This window comes from Mirounga leonina, unplaced genomic scaffold (assembly GCF_011800145.1).
Source record: "Mirounga leonina isolate KUSES-001 unplaced genomic scaffold, KU_Mleo_1.0 Mir_366, whole genome shotgun sequence".
Lineage (NCBI taxonomy): Eukaryota > Metazoa > Chordata > Mammalia > Carnivora > Phocidae > Mirounga > Mirounga leonina.
This window is the reverse complement of record NW_023270709.1, coordinates 8,821,389-8,839,450: the sequence shown is the minus strand read 5'-3', so window position 1 is coordinate 8,839,450 and position 18,062 is coordinate 8,821,389. Positions and strand designations below refer to the sequence as shown.

At 39.5% G+C, this 18,062-nt stretch overlaps 1 protein-coding gene across 2 annotated transcripts in view; it reads right to left on the bottom strand.

The window, feature by feature from the left end:
- The window catches only part of LY86 (lymphocyte antigen 86), a 126,411-nt gene extending 108,954 nt beyond the window's left edge, over nucleotides 1–17,457 (bottom strand). For both annotated transcript variants that reach the window (XM_035030793.1, XM_035030794.1), the window contains exon 1: nucleotides 17,364–17,457. The gene's annotated coding sequence lies outside the window, so the exon portion shown is untranslated. The remainder of the gene's footprint in view (nucleotides 1–17,363) is intronic.
- Between the last annotated feature and the right edge of the window lie 605 nt (nucleotides 17,458–18,062).

The window sequence follows — 18,062 nt, the reverse complement described above, 5'->3', positions numbered from 1 at the left end:
CTGGTTGAACATTAAATAAATGTCCTACTTTCTTGCAATGTACTAGATGATAGATAGATAGATAGATGATAAAAGAATTTAACATTTCCTTCCACTGGTGAATATTAGTAAATATTAAGACATTTTAGTGTTTGTGTTTAGTAAGAAGACAAGCAGAATCAGAAGAACATGTTTTTTTATTTGTTTGTTTTCTGCTAGCCTGCCACTACTAAGGTATGAGACCTTGGGGTAAGTCAGTTGGTCTTTTTGTTTAGGGACTTCTCATCTGTTGGGATAAGGATCTTGGCCCATATGACTTCTAAGATTCTATGATTACAACTGAAGTGGCATAATAAAATTTTATTGATAGCAACATTATCATCCCTGTAGAGGGAAATGCCTTTGTTGAAAAACAAACAACAACATCGTAAGTCACGTGGGGTTTGCAAGAGAAAAGGAAATGAAAGAGCTAAATGTTCTGTGCTAGAAATAACCCATTCTTAGTACAACATTGATGTTACTGTGAGAGAGGGTTTGGGAGAAGGAGAGAGAGTTAGCAAGATGCTGACAGAAGCTTTAGTTGTGTTGCTGTAACCAGTGAACAATTCATGACCAGGCAACTGAAAGTGGTTTGGAAAAAGGACTATACTCAGTTTCTGTAGTTTGCATTGCTGTGATATAAATTTTTTTGATATTCCCAAACTTCTAATAAAATCTGCCATGTTAAGTATCATGTGAGCATGGTTTTACTTACTTGCTTGCTTGGTAAGTTTTGTTTGTCTTTATGAAAAAGAAGGAAAGCACCATTTCCATATCTGGATTGATTTGGTACAGAACAGAAGGGCATGTAGGGAATTATGATATGATTCACATTTACAACTAATTCTGTGGAAATAAGGGGCTTACAGCCAGGAGTAACTATGAGAATAGAAGGTTCTCCTGGGAAGTCACATAAGTCTTTGGCAGGATATCAGACTGTCCACAAATCTTGATATTGTTCAAGCCAAAGGAATTAAACGATCAGCGTAAGTCCCAGCTCTCGCCATCTCTCACAGACCATTCATCAAACTTGTAGATTTTAGAGGAATACTGAGTAAGCAGAACAATTCTTGACATAATACTTATTTTGCTATATATATTAAAAAAAAACACTTCTTTGCATATTCAAAGGAATTCCACCTATTTTTTTTTTTTTTTACTTCTGATTGGTATTAACAAAGAGATTTATAAAACCCTCCATCTGGTCATTTATGTTTTTATCTAGCCCTTAATGGGAGTTGGTGGAGAAAAACAGCATGAGTTTAAAACGTGTGCTTGGATTTACAAGTGAGCCAAAAATTAAACCAAGATATTTTCCAATACAGAAGAAATAGCAATTGTATTTGTGGTTTTTGTCATCCAAGGTGTTTCCTGTTTATCTCTACAGCATAACAAGGAACAATTCAGCTTGAAGAGGGAAAGATGCACAAACCATGGCCTCATCTGAAAGGTGCTTGAGATTGACCTAAGCTGTTTTTAAAATTTCTTCTTGGTAATTACATCCACCATCCAATTTCTTTTTTCTAATTACTCTAAAATGAAAAGTAAGAAAAAATAACCCATGATTAACTTGTTATTTTTGAATTGGCCTGAAAACAGTTTTGTTTTGAACAAACAGTAACTTGTGTCCACTGATCCTGTGGAACAACAGCACTTGAAAGAGGAAAGAGAAAGTTAGCCAGAGACTATGAGCAAGCTCTTACTCTAATGGGCTGACCCTCTGCCTTGGAGGAGTTTTATCTCAAGGAACAAGAAGGGTATTGGGGTGAGGTCTTTGAAAAACTTGAGAACAGGACAGGGGCCAGAGGACCGAAGAAGGCTAAATGTGGTTTTGGTTTTCTAAAAAGGGAATTAAAATAGATATTGATGACTAATGCCAGGTGAACTCATCATATTCCATTTTTAATTTCAATTTTAAAAATGATATTCCATATTTTGACATGCCATGACTTTTTAACCAAACGAATGTAGTGTTGGTTGAGTGTAGAGAGTGGGGCCAGGATGCCTATTTTGGAATTTTGACTCCATCACATATTGTCTGTTAGACCTTGAGCAACGTAATATATTTCACTTCAATTTCCTCTTCTATAAAATGGGGATAATAAAAATCTCTTCAGGGAAATTTTGTGGAGATTACAGAGTTATGAAGAAAATATTTACCAGTAACTGTTAAATATAAACACTATACAATTATTAGTGTAGATAATCCAAAGGTTTTTATTGAGTATTTAGGTATTGCTCCTGTTTTTCTGTAAGCATGATTAATGTTCTGATGAACATTCATTTACAAAAGTCTTTGAAAACATTTCCAGTTATTTCCTTAAGATAACTTCTTAGATGTGAAAACATTTGGTGACAGGGTACATGCAATTTTAAGTCTTTTGATTCTTATTTCCAAATTGACTACCAGAAAAGCTTTTCTTACTCTTCCTACCAGTGAAACTCTAGACATTTCCATTGAAAAATAAATATATGTGTGTGTGTATCCCAATTTCCTGAGGTGCAGGAATGTGGAAATATTGTTTCACTATTGTTTTAATTTGCATTTATTTGATTAGGATTCTTTCCTTGATTAATGCTCTAAGCCACTCTTTATAATTCTAATCCCACTTGCTAGCCACTCTTATTATTTCAGACAGTTATCATATTTCCTTCACTGGTGGATGTAGACCTGTAATTCTTTCAGCCGTTTATCATAAGAAATAGTTTCCAGAATAGGCTGCACTATTCTGAATGTATTCCAGTTTATCATTGTCCCACTTAAAATATGGCGCCAGAGTCGAACATAATACCCCATGTGAGGTCAGACCAGCTGTTATGTGTGCCAAGGAATAGGATGGTTCAATTATAATGTGTTTTTCTTCTGAGAATCCATTAGTGTTTAGTTCCCTTTGAGTTTCTATTGAATCTCGCAGTGACTTAGAGTGGATTCAGGGCAGAGTAGTTTTTTGACTAAAGGACTATTTTTAAAAATTGTGTTTTAAATGTTTTTTTTTTCCCCCCTCCTACCTGTTATATGATGTTCTAAGACCACATGGTGTAACTATTATCTTTTGGACGCTGAATTCTATACCTCCATTAGTGTGGCTCTGGGTTGTGTTAGCTATTTTAGTAGACATCTTACACTTTGCATCCTGTAGAGATGATAGTTAACGGATTCTTTCTCTGTAGAATGATTTGAGGCACATATAAGGGAATGGAAATAGCTAGATCTGATTCTGAGAGATTTAGCTCAGCCTTGAAAAGGGAGAGAGAGGACTTGTTAGAGTTTTTCTGATTACTCTTCTGATTCGCCAAAGGCATGGTTATTACCACCGTTGTTTCAAAATGCATATACCCCTTAGAATTTAATGTCTGTACTCATTCATTTTATTACCTGCCAACCTTAAGGAAGCAGGTGGTGGATGGGTGAAATATTTTGAGAGAAGGTAGCATTGCATGTTAATGTGTGAAGCTGACTTACATATTATATATACTTTATTGTATTCTTTTAAAGTCTGAGTGTTATTGTGACCTTTGAGGAAGCTTTAGGGAATAAGCTAGTTAGAATTAAGAACTGACTGTTATATTTTAATATAACTGTTGAAACTGTTACATATGGAGTGTTATTGTTACTGTTATTGATGGGATATACAAAATATCAGACCTAGAGGGCAGTGGTGGGAAGATAGGGATCCTGAGTTGAGTGAAAGGTTATTTACCAACTGAGTATCTAACTTGATTCTGAGCACTAAGATTTTTAAGAGTTGTCTAGAATGTTGACGCACATGGAGACAGATAGCATGCTGAGTCCAGTGGGCCCTGGTATAAAGTGAAGAGAGAGGCATATGAAGATATTGAATAGCAAATTCACTTGGATAAGGTTTTCAATTGGTGGTCAACCAGTGCCAGTCTCCTATGACCATACCCTCTTCTACCTTAAAGCTGAAGAGCCACCTGGTGATTTTGTGATTTTATGTGATGATATCTAAAAGGTATGACTCTGAAGTGAGCTAAGTCAAAAAGTCTAGGATGGGAGAAGGAAGAGGGATGGGCATTTTAACAGAGCCCTGTGATCTTATTTAACTATCAGATCAAATTTACCAAGTGACCTTTAGTTGGATTACTCTTATGTATTACACACAGAGGAATTCTTTTAAAATGTGACATAATTATAACTTTATGAATTGAAAGCTTATGAATTGAAAAATTCTGATCCAAATGGTTATTGGTAAATGTGAATAAAAATAACTTCTTGCATTGAACTAGAAGAAATTATAGTTTTAGTTTTAAGAAAAGGAACAACTTTAATTTTCATTAAATGCCGTTTTTGACTAGAATGTTCATGACACTGAGAAACTCTTAGATCCACTTATTCCACTGCCTATTTTTCTAATTGACATTGATATTTTGTACTCTTTGATATGGACAAATGTCTTACCCATAAAACTCAATTTTTTTTTTAGCAATTGTAAATGTCATTTTGTTTGTAGAATTTGGACTTTGATACATCAGCTTTCCTCCACTGGCCACAGAGTCCAAGAAAGTATAATGGTTCCTACATCATTACAGTGACTAACTTTATATTTTGCAAGTTCATAGACCCACAGTGTGCTATTAAGAACTAAATAAAGGATGGTCAAGAAAACATAAAGGAAATCTAGTATAATTGCCACAGCCCTTGAGATTCACACTCTCTAGGGAGAAGCTTCTGTAACACATTGTACCTTTCTAAGGCAGATCTGCTGGGACATGGCATGCCCTGGTGTTGGGGCTTGCCAGAACATTCTTTTAAAAAGAGCTAGCTTCCCTACTGAACGGCAGTGTTAATTTTTCATGGACTTACTCTGCGATGAGGAGCATAAAAAGGAGACAGAGGTTTAGGAAAATAGTGTTGAAACAAAATAAAAGAAGCCTTGCCCTGGTTTGAAATAGAATATGGAGACTGTTTTTGAAAGTTTGTTCGTTAGCAAAGACAGAAGTTAAAAATGAAACATTTTAATGCAATTAACTCTTTGGTGCAAATTTCCTGGGAAAAAGGAAGGAAGGCTGACACTAACTAGCCCAGTTAGTGTCAGACTGAAAGCTGCTTGGAAGTGGTAATGATCACATTTCTACTCTGGCAGGAGAGTCTCTCTAATAAAGAGTTGCTTTGACCAAAGAAGGAGGAGCTTGCCATGGTTGGAGTGAAATCACAGGCTGTCTGGACCTCTGATTCTCCACCTGCTAAATGAGGGAACATTAAGTTTTCTCCTATTATAAAATTACCCAAATCTACATCAAAAAGTTGTGACACATAGAATATTTTTTACTTTAAATCTGGATTTGAGCTACTGTTTTTAGTAGAAGCTATACTAATATTCACCTTTTATCCTTTCTGACTCTTTATATTGATCTTAAGTAATAAAGCTGTGGTGTTTTTTGTTTTTTTTCTGTGCTTCTTAATATTCATATACCTAAAGTCAGCATTTTGGCTCCAATTGCTACTCAGTCTGCCAGGCATTATTTAATGTCAATTAGCTACCACTTGCCCTACAAATATGTAAAAGTGAAAGCCATGTTGGTCTTTTTGCCACTTGATTTTACTTTCATTTCATTTTTTTGGACCTCAGTTATACGAAGTTCGATTAATCATATTCCTCAGTTCATAAGTGAACATCACTGATCATGGTATTGAGGGCTGTGGTAGGGAACTTCGAAGATGGTTCTGTGATCCTACCTCCTGGTGCTCACTCACTTGTGCAGTACCTTCCCCTTGAATGTGTGCTGGACCTAGTGACTTATTTCTGATAAACAGAATATGGCAAAAGTGAGACCATGGCTTCCATCTTGCACACCCTTTCTCCCATTCACTTGTTCACTCTGAGGGAATCAAGCTGCCATGTTGTGAGCTGCTTTATATAAAGACCCAGATGGCAAGGAGTTGAAGGAGGCTTCTGTCCAATAACCAGTGAAGAACGAAGGCCTTCAGTCCACCAGCCCACAAGGAACTAAATCCTGCTAATAATCACATGAGTGAGCTTGAGAGTAGATCCTTCCCCACTAACATGCACTGTAATATTTCAAACATTTTTCCTTGAATATAGGTGAATTATTGGCAAACTTAACAATGCTGTTTTGTGTTTGCATTCCTTACACAAATGGCATTGTGATATATATCTCATTCCAGTTTTTACTTTTATTACTTTATGTCTTTGAGATCTATTCAAAGTTCTTCTGTAAATATAGTCCACTACTACTGATTATTATGCAATATTTTATTGTGGACATTTTGATGGTCCATTTCCAAGTGATGGACACTTAGGAGGCCCCCAAGTACTTGCTACCACAAAATAATATTGCAATGGGCATCACCATACCTATCTTCTTCTGCACGTGCCTATTCATATCTAAGAGTTGAGATTAGTGGGCCAATTCAGGGATAACTAAGGGTGCTTTTAGCATTCCTACTTAAAAGTTCCTTAAATAAGTAATAATCTAAATTGTCTCAGATAACAAGAGTACTAGAGGAAACATTAGCAGCTTGGTGTCCTAATCAAGGATCCAGATGTGTTCCATTTTTCTTCTCTACCATTCCTCTGTAAGTCAGTGTTATTCTCCCCAGTGGTCACAGGTGGTTGTAGAGTGCCTCTCCCATGTGGGTGGGGCTAATCGAGACCACTGGAGGCCTGCATAGAACAAAAGGTGGGGTGAGGGAGAATTTGCTCCCTCTGCCTGTTTTTGAGTCTTCTCTTGCACTCAGTCTGGAACTCACACAACCAGCTGTCTGGGTCTCAGGCCTTCAGATTTAGACTGGAACTCTACCACTGTCTCTCCTGTGCCTCCAGTTCATAGACAGGAGATTGTGAGACTTCTCAGCTTCCTTAATGGCATGGGTCAATTTCTTATAATAAATCTCTCTCTCTCTCTCTCTCTCTATGCATATCCTATTGATTCTGTTTCTCTGAGTACCCAGACTAATATAAGAGGTATTCTCTGCCAACAAAAAAGAGTAGAGGAGGCTGTGTGGCAGTTTTTACTATATAGTGTACATGCTATTTACATTCACTAAAAACTGACAAAATACTACATCAATGCATCAGTCAGCTGTTGTCAAAATGATGCTGTGAAACAGACTGCCCCCAAATTAAATGGCCTGAAATAGCAATAATTTATTATCACTCATACATCTGTGGGTCAGCTGGGAGTTCAACTAGAGTGGATCTAGGCTTTAGGTTGGGTTCAGGTCTGTCCCATCTATCTCTCATCCTCTTTGAACTGCTGGATTTAGCTATGGTATGTTCTTCTCATGGCAATGGCAGAAGAACAAGAGATCAAGCCCAACACCAAGCACATTTCAAGCCAGCATTCAAGTCATTTTTGTTAGCATACTGTTGGCCAAAACAAGTCATATGACAAAGCTTAAAGCCCAGGAGTAGAGAAGGGCTTAGGGAAGCCTGCTGTAAAGCCATGTTGAGTCACATGGCCAAGTCCAATGAGGAGGAGAAATATATCCCTTCTATGGAAATGATGGAGAGGTAGTGAATGCACTTAGACAATAACCTAATATACCATAACCAATATTCTCCCACATGCATGAGTTTCCCATACGCCGACATTGTCACCAACACTCGGTATTTACCAACATTCATATTTTGCCAACAGAATGAGTATAAAGTTATCTTAATATAAAGATCTCGGATTATTGGTGAACGAAGTTGAATATTTCTTCACATATTTATTAGTTAGTTGGGTTTCTTCCTTTTGTGAATTATCTATTCATATCCATTGTGCATTTTAAAATGGTTTCCTATATTGTTCTTATTAATTTGTAGGAGTTCCTTCTATCCTATTGATATTAACCCCAGTACATTTTAGATGCTACATATCTCTTCATTCAGCTACATATTAACTTTGTGGTATTCTATTGAATAGAAATCATAATTTTTGTTGTAGTCAACATCTTTTCACCTTATGTTTTTGGAGTGTAAAAACTTATTCCACACATCTTAATGTCACAATATTAAAAAAATACTTTTTATATTTGCTTTACAGTTTTAATTTTTATATCTAGGTTTTTAATCAATATAGATTTATATTTTTATATGTTATTAGGTAGACATGTTTATTCGTAGTGAGCCAGTTTTCCTAATATCAGTTACCTAAAAATTCCATCCTTTCCCCACAGATTTATAATGCTTCCCATATATCTCTACCATAGAATAAATTCCTACATTTACTTGGATTTGTTTCTGGGCTTCCTATTCCATTCCATTGATGTCTTTGTCTTTTCTGATGCCAATACCACCCCACCCCCTGGCTTTTTTTCTTTTTAATTACTTCATCTTTGAGGTATCTTAATTTCTGGTTGGGCAATTTTCCTTGCTTTGTTCTTCTAGAGACCTTTTTAAATAAGTTTATCAAGGTCGTACAAAATCCTACTGGAATTTTGATTGGAATTGCATTTGATTTATAGATCAATTTGGGGAGAATTGTTTTGTTAAACTCTTTGAGAAAAGAGACAAAGAACTCTTTGTTGAAAGTGTATAAAGAGTAGCTTCTGAAGTCAACATATTGGAGCAAACTTCTTTGGGTTAAATTAGATACTCTTTCCTAATTGTCTGGAATAAGCCTGGGATCTCTCAATGTGTTCAATTTGTATTATCATGATAGGAGCAAAATCATAAAGAGGACATGTGTGTATTTTGGAATTCAATTAGTTGTAGGTGACAATCATTTCTTAACCATAAGACTTACCCTCTTTTCTTTATAGTATCTGACCATAAGTAGTAGTGCTTAACTTCTTCAGTGATTTGTTTAGTTCTTTAAGGGATACTACCACTTCTAGCTTTATAGTTACGATTCCTGGAGCTGTTTATATCTCTTCAAACTTGCCCAATGTTGCATTTGTTCAGCTAGGTTACCTAATTATCACACTATGTTAATGAGACCAAGCTCATTAGAACCGTCTCTTTCTGAGTCTTTCAGCATCCTAACCCTGGTAAACCATCTTGCAAATGTATGCTATTGAAAACAAGGGAAAGAAACCTAGAGAGTGTGCTTGAGAAAGTTCAAACCCTTCACCACTCCTGGAAAACACCTCGAGAGTCACAAGCTTACTAATAGCCTAATTTTCATATAGAAAGGACAGACCTGATCATTATTCGTAGCTCATTTAGGGTAGTTAATGAGGAGTAACCTAATGAAGAGGCTAGAAAAATATAGCACAAGGATTGTCTTGAATTGGCTTACTCCTCTTTGTCCAGTGAAAGTCTATTTATCTTTTTAACCCTCCAAAAGGGAGTCTAAAGGGGTGACTCATTTGAATATTTAGCAACATCTTAAATACAGTTTAGATTCAGTATTGTATTTAAAAAAAACAGTTTAATGAGCGCATTTCTAACATATAACTCACTGAGAGGATAAACATGCCTTTTCAGTGTGCTATTTAAGACAGAAATGTATTAAATGAGCCCAGAATTGTTAAACTTAGCTCTATATATGTTCAGCAATTTTCTACTTTTCCCTTGCTTTGTCTGCATATCTCCCTTTTCTTTCCAACCTCAGCTGAGTTCTTTTTAAAGCTACTGTCTTCTAAATCATGTAATTTTCAGTAACAAGACAGCTAGGTGACATATTGCAATATCGGAATTGTTGAGTCAGGGCTCCGTCATAATTTCACAACTGTTAAAATCCCCACATTGGAAAATATGACTAATTTCTTCTAATTCTCAAAAGTCTTCTCCAGAGAAAAATCACGTTTTGTGCTACTCGGATGTCATAAAAACAGCTCCCTCATGGCTCCTAACTTAGTTCATTGGGGGCTAACCTAATAGTAAGTTGATGTTCATAACCAATTGCATTAAAAGCTCTCCTCATAATTCTGTTTAAGAAATGAACAGGGCAGAAACCACCGTACAAACCCGAGGTTGAATTTTATCTAAAAAAAATGTTTTGTGTCCGGTTCAAACATGTGTGTTCGTGCTTTTGAAGGTGCTTTTAAAATTCCTCATAGATGTTGCCCAAGTTCTTCTTGCCTTGCAGGGACCTGTACTTTCTAGGTAACTCCAAATGCATTCTCCAAATTACTGAGAGACAAGAGAACTCTGAGATATTTGGGTACATGGAAGGTCACCACATTTCTTTTGGCAAAATAACCAGAGCCACAGGCCCAGGTGAAATTGCTGTTATAATTGCTTATAAATAATTGTAACAGCTGGTATTTCTCAGTGTTTAATATGCACTCCTCCTGAATTGTCCAATCCTTACAACCCACTGAGGCAGGTGTGATTACATTCCGCATTTTATAAAAAGACACCAGGTGTGCAGGGTAGTTAAATGACCTCATTCTGTATATGAGGAATTTGAGTCTCTCTAATTGCAGTTGTTGCTCCTTATAGCCAACAATGTAAATGCTTTGCTCAGATCACCTGATCTTTTCTTTATGCCATTGTCGTGTGCCCATTGGTTTTGGAGTGCTTTCCTTTTCCACAGCCTCAGGGCACTGAAGCACTCCTGGCCTGCACAATCTGGAAGCAGGAGGTGCCACGGGAATTGGTACCACTTATCCACTGGATGATGGCTACAGAAGTATGAAAGCTCCAGCCCCTTGTCTTGCAGAACGCACCTTATGCACCTTGCACTCCTAAGCTCCCTGCTGACTCAGGCTAAGGCTCCTTCTGCAGGATTCTGCTTCCATCTGCCTTCTGGCTTGGCCTCTTTCCTTTGCTGTCCTGTTCGTCCACTCTGCTACTGGTTTTCCCCTTTCCCCTTTCCTCAGAAAGTTGTTTGCTCATGAATCCTCATCTCAGGTTCTGTTTCTGGGGAGCCCAAACAAGGTGCTAACTCCTCTCTCCTAGAGTTCCACAGGACAGACTTCTCTTGGAACATGAAAGGGAGATTTACATTAATATGCTCAAACTCACTTGCAGAAGCTGTGAGTCTTGGAACTTAAAAAAAAAAAAAAGGAAGAAAACTAAATCACATCTTTAGATGCCTTTTCTGCAGTGTGCACCTTATGGGGATACCTGAGGGTTTTGTTTAACCTTCCACTCCATCATTCCAAGGACTAGCCATGTACCTTGTGGTTCTCATGAATTGTTCTGGGAAGACAAGTCAGGTCTTTTTTATGCTTAGGGCATCCTTTTTCTTTAATCTAGTCAACTCATTCTTAATAGTCTGTCCTCAAACCACATTCCGCCTTTTTAGTTGTGATATTTCTCTCTGATGTAAAAGGCCCATCTACCATTGAAAGCAGGATGAAACCTGTTATAATATAGAGTTTTCTCAAAGAGGAATACTTATCCTGAGGCAAGAAGTGATTAGTACTAAGTATTAGGAGAAATACTCAGCTCCTGAGTATCTGGGGACATGGAGGTTGGGGAACGTGGTGGGGGGTGGTGGTCTTGGGGGAAGTGTGTGCATTTGTGTCATCAAAGAAACATGTGACTCGAGAATCATACCCTTATGAGCTCATCAGTGTGACATGGAGTGGGGAGAGAGAGAAGGGAGTCCTTTCTCCTCTTCCTCCCAACACTGGGAAGTAGCAATGATGGTGTTTTCTCGTGGCCAGGGACAGGGCCTGCAAGGGTTTTAATGGCAGTATATACTCTTGTGTTCAGTGCAACACAGATCCTAGGAGTGAGGAAATAGTACAATGAGAGCAAATACTCTGCCTCTCAAGAGTGACCCCATGAGGCACCAACAGCTGCCCCGAAGAACAGGATGCTACTCAGCACACTTCTGTGGATGCTGAGGGAGTATAATTAAATTTTACGTCTGGAGTTAGAACAAGTTGGGGTTTCTCATTCTTTCTGTAACCTTTGTATTGCTCTCTATTGTTGTGTAGGATCTCCGATTTCTTTGATATTTTAGAATGTGCTCAGGAAGATAAAACTGAAATCTAATGAAACAAGGCAATGCTTTCCCTGAGGACTTTGGGATGTTTCTTCTGACACTGGACCTGGGGAAACAGCCTTTCTGTCAGGACTAAGCTTTTAGTGGTTACACATTATCTGGTTGTTGGTCGCACCAAGTCTTTGCTGCCATCCTGAGCTCCGAGAGGTTCGCATGTCCTGTTCCCTGAATTCCTCCTGTTCATGGCCCAGCAATTCTTTCCATGCCTTGGGGAAGCTTGGTTTCTCTTTGCTAGTTCAACTCTAATTCTATGCCCAGTCCAGGCAACCCACCGTACGTTATCCTGAGTCTTTAGCTGTCATCTGATCCATTCTCTCTCCCAGTGATGAAATGAAAACAGTAGAAAAGACTTGAAGGTGGCTATTTCAGAGAGGGACCTCTGATCCATACTAGGTGGGTGGCTTGGAACACTCTCTGAGCCTGTTTTTCTTCTCTAATTTGTCTTAAGAATCAAATGTGTTAATGTATCCAAAAACACTTTATTAAGTTTAAAGTACTTATTATAGAAATAGTAGACATTATTATGTGTCATTATATACAGCTCAGAGTCAATAGTCCCCACCATGTCTAAATTTTAGGATTCTGCAAGTAATAGATCTAGTCACAGCTTCAAAAAAAACCCACCCACTATTATCTGCCTCATACTAAGAAACTTATCTATTGATTTCTTCCTAAGTATATGAACTCATTTAAAAGCATATACAAGCACAGTCATTTAAAAATACTTTGTTATTATAGAAGTGTGTTAATTATTGTCTTAGATTTCAGAAGTTTGGAAAATGAAACAAGAGAAAGAAATGCAATCAAATCACTACATGAAAGGCCACATCCTGTCAGATCCCAAGGTACATTCATGCAGGAAGAGAAGGGTAGGATGGGGTTGTGAAGGAATCAGAGTAGTTCCAAAGGGCATTCAACAACTGATTGGGATGTGAGACAATGTACTTTTCCATACTTCTTGAACAATTTAGGAACCCACTGCTTGTTTAGAGTAGGAAAAAGCAAGGGATCTTATGTTTCCAGCTGCAGAGAGCCTCATGCATAATAGAGGCCCTCTAACTATGTGTTGCATTCATAAATGTCAGTTTGGTCTTTCAAAACTCTGGGTCTGACTAGAGGAATAAATTGTTTTCAGAAACTGAAGAGCAGATATTCCCAAGTTAAGAACCATTATTCTCAGAGTGTCTTGAAATGCCTTGGAATGAGAATTCATGTAAGGAAAGACAGAAGATGGAAGAATCTTCCAGAATGCAGCCTGAGGAGACTCCTGAGGACAGAAGTCATTGAGCATGGCTTGTTCTTACTGTTGGTGTCTATGCTATAAGGAAATTTGGCAGGGGAGTCTGAGAAAACAGCTGAGCAGAAGGAGTGTGTGTGTGTGTGTGTGTGTGTGTGTGTGTGTGTGTGTAGGGGGGAAAGAAGGATCTGCACTGTGTTAAATGTTTTATGCGATTTTATTTTCTCCTACCAACCCCATGAGGTAGGTATTACTATCCCTTTTTCTTCATTCATTTAAAAAATTGTGATAAAAACATATAAAATTTTCCATCTTTACCATTTTTAAGTGTACAGTTCAGTTATATTAATTGTATTTACATCATTGTGCGACTCTTACCTCCATCCATCTCCAGAACCCTTTCCATATTGCAAAACTGACTCTCTGTACCCATTAAACAACTCCCCATTCTCTCCTCCCTCCAGCCCCTGGAAACCATCCTTTTACTTCCTATCTCTGTGAAATTGATGGCTCTAGGGACCTCCTACAAGTAGAATCATACATGCATACATGCTTTTTGTGACTAGCTCATTTCCCTTGGCATAACATTGTCAAGGTTCATCATGTTGCAGCATGCAAAAGAATTTCCTTCTTTTTTAAGGCTGAAGGATGTTCCATTGTGGATTACTGTCCCTTTTTGTAGGTGAGGAAATAGACAGTGAAGTTCAAATATTTCCCTGAGGAAAATCAGCAGAGCAATTAGAATTCAAACCCTCTTTGTGGGTGGCCCTCTTTCCTGATAACTCTACATCAGCCCTTCAGTTTCTTGCACAGCCCTTCTAAAGCTTGCCTTCATTTTATGGGGTACCTGGGTGGCTCAGTTGGTTGAATGTCCGACTCTTGGTTTCAGCTTGGGTCATGATCTCAGGGTCATGGGATCAAGCCCTGAATGGGGCTCCATGCTCAGCAGAGAGTCTGCTCGAGATTCTCTTTCTCTTCCTCTGCCCCTCCCCTTCCCCCATGCTCGCTTTCTCTCTCTCTCTCTCAAATAAATAAATAAATCTTTTAAAAAAATTCAAAACTTGCAATAATTTTATGTATTCATCCTGTTTCTGCTTTTGCTGTCTCCCTCCCTGGGTAGAAGGTAGCTGAGGAGCTATGCCCATCTTGCCCATTATTATACATTTCTATGGGTGGGATCACTAGTTCCCCTTTAGAAATGAGAAGACAGGTTCAGAGGGGTTGGAGAGCTTAGACTTGATCTTCCCACTTGCTGCCCAAATTATTCACTCTGTGTCTCCCAAGGTTTTTAAAAGAAGAGGGCTGTGGGCTAGAAAAGAAATCTGTTTAGGTGTGTGCCTGATGTTGGCTCTCAGCTTTGTGGGTTTTGATGTTTGGTTTTTTTGCTAGAGGTTAGAGAAGAGAATTGCTTCCTGAGCTAGTCTCTCTGTGATATAGATGTTTTCCTATTATTCCCTGGGAAATGTACACCTTGGCTCCCAGGTTTTGGAGAGGGCGTGAAGGAAAAGGAAGCCCCCTTCTCTGGCAGGCAGCATTGGGGAATCTAATGTTCTGACCTGGATGCTGTGTGCTCTCCTTAATTAATGCAGGGACCACCGTGTCTCCCCAAGGGGAGCTCATGGTACCAGAGTTTGCACTTGTCTAGAGCTTAAACACTAAAGGACTTAGTTTCAAAGAGGTGGCACTCTGGTAAAACTGATAAGACCAATTTTGCAGAACTAAAGTGTAGCATCATCCCAGGCTGTGAAGTTTCTCAGTCATTTTTGATCCAAAATTTTTCTGCTAAAGACACCCATTTTATGTGAAGTTTTTATGCGATGTGATATTACAAATAAATATCACAGTGAAAACAAATGACAATTTTAGAACATTTTTTTTTTTCCCCGATCAGCAAGCCCTCACCCCCATTCTTATAGGCCTTGCCAGGAAAATTCCTGCAACTGTTGAAAATCACTTGGTATTTCTTACAGAGCAAGGATGGAATGCCCCAAGGCAGTGGATTCCTGAAGAAAGGGTCATGAGTGAGCTGCGCCAGATAGCTGGTGAGATTGTTGAAAATCAGATTCCTGAGCTCCACTTCCTGAAGAGTTCGTCTGGTTGGTCTAGTTGGACCGTCATCTGTACAACCACAGAGCCACCCAAAGGTGATTCACCCAGATTTGGAAGCCAGTGGTGCAGGTAAGGCAGAGGGTTCTGGTGGAAGCATTACCTGCACACACAGCCTCCTTGGGTCCTTTCCTCCCATCACCTCCTGCAAGACCAAACCCACACTTCTAGGTCCACTGTAGAAAATCCCTTCAAGTCAGCAGTGTTCCTTCACCCAGCTGAGTTCCTACTAGTGAAGTAAAATGTAGCACTTAAAACACAAGTTCGTTTGCAGAAGCCCAACGGAAGGGAATTCAATTAATGTGAAAGTAGGTTCGTGTAACTCTCCACCATTCTACTAAACGGCTTTCAGACCCGTCGTCCAGAGTGAGAAGAGCTTCGGTCAGCCAGATAGAAACTGGGTCACAAAGTGTGTGAAATTGGAGGCTTTTCCCCAATACCTCTTAGCTCAGATGTCCAGGGAGGGGGACACCCATTGACTACTGGGATTCAGCAGAGCTCATTAGCCTTCAAGGGGCCACACAGAGTCTTGGATGAGCTGTCTTCATCCTCACAGGCTCCCTGGGTTAGGGTCTGCCATGGCTAGATTCACAAATACATTGGTTAGAAGGTAGCGTTCTGGCTCAGTTTCATCCTCAGTTCCCTGCTGTTTTTTCCTAGCTCATCTTTCTCACTGGGGAATCATGTAGATGGAATCTCTGGCCCTCGTGCCTTTCAAGTGCCCTACATATGAATTTCTCATCACCTGCTGGACATTCCTCGAGTCAGAACACATTATCTGCTACCCCAAATAGCTCTTCCCTCTAGACTTGCTCTGCCCCCCCCACTTCCTTCCTAGGCTCCCTTCCTCCCCAACTCCCCTTCCACCACCTCTAGTTTTATTGCCGGTTGCCAGGCCTCTGCAAATCCTCCCACCACTGGTGATGTTCCCCCTTCGGCTCTCTCATTACCATCCTCACAGACAGAATCCTAGCTCTCTCATTACGTTTTTTTCCCTCAACTGCTGATATGATTGATCACTGGCTGTTGCTGCCCCAAGCCCGTCCCCGTCCCTTCTCACACTTGTCATTCCCAGTAAGGCTTCACTTTGCATGTCGCTCATTCCCCTGTTCACAAACATGGCCCTTGCAGATGTCCAAATGTCCTCCCTATTTCTCAAGCTTTATTTCCCTCTCTTCTCCTACCCATACTCTATGTATGCCCCAGCTAACACTACACACTCCCTGTAATTCCCCACCTCTAGGCCGTGGGAAGTGCTGTCTTTCTTTTAGACTGTCTATCTTCCAATCTTTGCAGAAATCCACCAAGTGCCACTGAAGTTTCCTGGTTGTCCTTTCTTTATCTGGATAAGGGATGGCTGCCTCTTTGGTTAAATGTGACAAACAGAACTTAGGGGAAAATGTGACGAACTATTTCCAGAGTTACACACAAGCCCACAGATGTACCAATGTAATCGACACACAAATGCACACGGCAATGCCATTTTTCAAATCCACACTTGTCTTTGATTCCTGGGATGAGGTGGCAGAGATGTAGCAATGATCTGTTAGCTGGTATCAAGCACAAGAACATGTGAAATAGATAATAGGGTAGAGGAAGGGGGTGGCAGAGCAAACATTTCCAGATTTAATCATGGGTTCGTTGCCTTAACAACTTGATGTAGATTTCAAAGAGGTGGCCTTTTTTCTTAATAATCCTTTTGGAAGCCAGACTTGTCATAACAATAACACTGAAAATAGCCAGCCCTCTGACAAATGGCCTTAACCACTGATTTTTCTCTTCAAAAAAGGCCTGTAGAACACTGGGATCAACACCCAACATACAGAAAGAGAACAGGTATTTTGTGCTGAATGCCAAGGACTTGTACCCGTGTCTGTGATGGCTAATTCCAAGCCCCAGACGCTGAGACTGATGAATGCTGTTCCCACTTCCTCAATCTGTCCCATCAGCAGCTTTTCATGATGAGGCAATGTCTTAGATGCATTTTTAAATTTATACAACATGCTTAAACAAAAGGTTAAACTATATGGAAACTTTTTTTTTTCTTAAAAGAAAATTTAGAGACTTCTGTTTCTCAGCCACCGGCCCATGGCCTAGACTAGTCTGATTAACTTGGCATCCTGCTTACCTTTGTCTCTCTTCCCAGCTCTAGCATTCCCTTTTTGGCTTTTCTTTCTCTTTTCCTTGCTCCCATGGTCTCCAGCAAGGAATTTACATGGTCACAAGAGTGCAAGTATGATTGGTTAGCAATCTGCCTCTCTAGATTATGAATGCTCCCTGATCCACGTGTTTCTCTTTCTTTTGCCCTGCCCTTTATACAGAAACTCTTAGCCCATTTGGACTGTTACAACAAAATGCCACAGATGGGGTGGTTGAAAAACACAGAAATTTATTGCTCACAGTTCTGGAGGCTGAAAGTCTGAGATCACGGTGCCAGCAGGGTTGGGTGAGTGCCCTTTTCTGGGCTGCAGACTTCTCATTACATCCCTACATGGCAGAAAGGCAAGGGATCTCTCTGGAGCCTTTTTGACAAGAGCATTAATCCTGTTCATGAGGGCTCCACCCTCAGGACCTAGTCACCTCCCAAAGACCTTGCCTCCTAATACCATCACGTTAGGGGTTAGAACATGAACGTATGTTCTCTAGGGGCACACAAACATTCAGACCATCGCATGCTCGATTAAGGCAGAACAAATATTTATTGACTGGGGTGTCTGCAGGGTGCGTTCAATTGCATGACATGTCCAAGCTGATCACTTTCCCTGCAAGGGCAAGCCTCTTAGGTAGGATATCACCCCCGGGAAACAGTGATGGAATATTTTCTGCC